A 2743-nucleotide genomic window follows, 5' to 3' on the forward strand; every position below is an offset into this window, starting at 1 on the left:
TGAGGAGCTATCGGTAACCAGCAAGACATGCGCTTCGTCAGATAGCATTGTCTGCTCTGAAGACCTTGTTTCCACTCCAGATTTTTCCATGACCGTGCCGAATGGCTGATGCACAGGAAGAGTAATTGAATGTACTAAAATTGTTGACAAATTTAACACGTAATAAAAAAAATGATGGCATGATATAATTCACATATAAGATGACTGGCTAACCAGGGTGGCATTGCAAAATTCACATATATGATGCCTGGCTAGACAAGATGGCATTGCATGATTCACATATACAATAAAGAAACTAAACAGGTGGCATTGACACAAAGCATGTCTAAACTAAGCAGATGACATCTTTAATGTATACAGTAAGCAATGCAAGGCACCATATGCATGATATTACCAACATCAGCATGCCAAGTTAGAGCGAAGACCTCATGGGGTAAATAGGAGTGGTCTTCTCCTTCCGAATCCCCCTCAGAACAGTTATCTTCCTCTTGATTACGATCCGAAATGGGTGGAGGGGGGGCTGCCTTTGCGCCCACCATGGAATGACGTCTGCATGAAATTTTATTGCCACGCAAGGCTCGTCTCTTTTGCTCTACATGATCAGTTCCATTGTGTACAATAACTGGCATGTATAGGAATAAAACATAGTGAGATTATGTAAGGAGTGCATGCACAAATCCAGAGTGATGGTAGCAAACTGTGGATAGACCCAAAACCAATGATAACAGGCAGATAATAGCTGTAGTTAAAAAATACAGATGATGGCTCCTTTAATGTTTGTTTGCACCCAACATGAAACTCATAGTAGACACCGGAGATTAACCAGATAGTAGACAGATAGTACTGATTGCTGCCCCAATATGTACCCCACAACCATTTAAAAACTCAAGTTTCGACATTAGTTTGGACCTGACTCGGAGTCTAATAGGTGAACACGACGATAATGTAGCATGTCATCATATTAAGCGACACATAACGTAAGCAGACACGAAAGAGTGCGACCTCTCTTGCGGACCCGTGTAGTCCTCAAGGTCATCTGCTCAGTTTATGATGGTAATGCAGTTGCCGTGGCTGCCGGCGGTGGGGAAGAAGATCTGAGGCGGCGAAAGACAGTCTGGAGAGCGGATCCCTGCTGTGGTGAACCCTTCCGTCGTTGGAGCAGCTGAGCTGGGGTGGAACACAACGCCGCAGGAGCAGGACAAACCACACAAGGTTTTCTTTGACACATATCTGTAACATAAATAATTGAGTAAGGGCTTGTTTGAATTTGAGGATTCTAACAATGCAGGGATAGGAAATAGACAGGAATAGGATAGGAATGCACATGCAAAACAGAGAATTTAAAAACACAGGATTTCTGCCAATCTGGGTGTTTGATTCACAACAATTGGAAGATCACATGATGCAAAAAAGCATGGTGAGATTAAGTCAAACCACAAGAAAATGTACGGTTATAATGCTATTATGCTACTATCTCTTAGTCTTGTGCTTGATGAATAGGAATATGAAAAGGAGGAGAAGTGGAAATTAGAATTCCTACGGTTTTTCTTTCAAGGAGACACTAAAGGAACAAACCTACAGTTTTCCTTTGCTCCATTCCTTTGCACCAAATTCATGAAAAGTAGTACCATAGGAAACTTTCCAATTCCGATGTTTTTCATTCACTTTTCCTTTCAAGCACTGGAGATTCTAGTAGGCAGGCTTGAGCAAGGAAAATCCCACACTAAAAAAATGTTTTTGTGCTACTTCTATTACTTTGGACCCAGGCCACTGCCATACTAGCTCAACTCCCAGGCCCATCGACAAATGCACAGCTCAAACGCGCAGAGATAAATAATGATGGTGTTCAAGAGAGTCCATCACGGATAGCTAAGTTGCCTGGTACCTCACTGCTTGTCATATAGTAGGATAAAATAATCGTATTTCCCGTTACTACGAGTGCTCAGTGGACAATATATATAACATGTAGAGTAAAAAAGAGATGCAACAAGTGTACAACTTCTTTGGCGAAGCCATGTCGATCTCAGCGTGATTGGGTTGGCCGGTGAGGATGCTCCGGCTGACTTGGCTGTCGGAGGAGGGGAAGAAGATCTTAGGCGTCTGGAGATGGAGCCCGAGGTACCGCTCCGGTGTGATGGAGGGTTTCGTCGTTGGAGCAGCTCCGGTGAGTTGTACGACGCCGAGGCTGAAGCAGGACAAGAGAGACAACGAACAACGTTAACCTGAGTGGAATTCTAATAGCATCTCCAATACATGACGTAAAATACATAACCACAAAGTGCTAGATGTAAAATACATCAGCCGCTCATCTCTGAACTTAACTGTCGAAACTGAATTTAACTGTTGAAACTGAACTTAACTGTCGAAACTGAACTTAACTGTCGAAACTAAATTTTGCTGTCGAAACTGAATTTTGTTGTCGAAACTGAACGCACTAGCAAGGTGAGGCTACACGTCGGTCGACTGACTTTTTCATCTCTGGTTAGTCGATTTTGCAGCCGTTGGATACGAAATCAAGGGCCTGCGGTTCATCTTCAACCTCCACCCCCTGAGCCGCCAGCCACCACCGGCCAAACAGCAGCCCCCCGCCGCCCACGGCCGGCGGTGCGCCGCCCCGCCCGCCCCGAAAACACTCCCCACCGCCGGTCCGCCACCGCCCCGGCCATCCCTCTAGGCCCCCCCATGCCGAGCTTTTTCTCCGGCGATCCCCACGCCACCGCCCCGCCAACGCCCCGCCACCGCC

Source organism: Triticum aestivum, chromosome 5D (genome assembly GCF_018294505.1).
Source record: "Triticum aestivum cultivar Chinese Spring chromosome 5D, IWGSC CS RefSeq v2.1, whole genome shotgun sequence".
NCBI lineage: Eukaryota > Viridiplantae > Streptophyta > Magnoliopsida > Poales > Poaceae > Triticum > Triticum aestivum.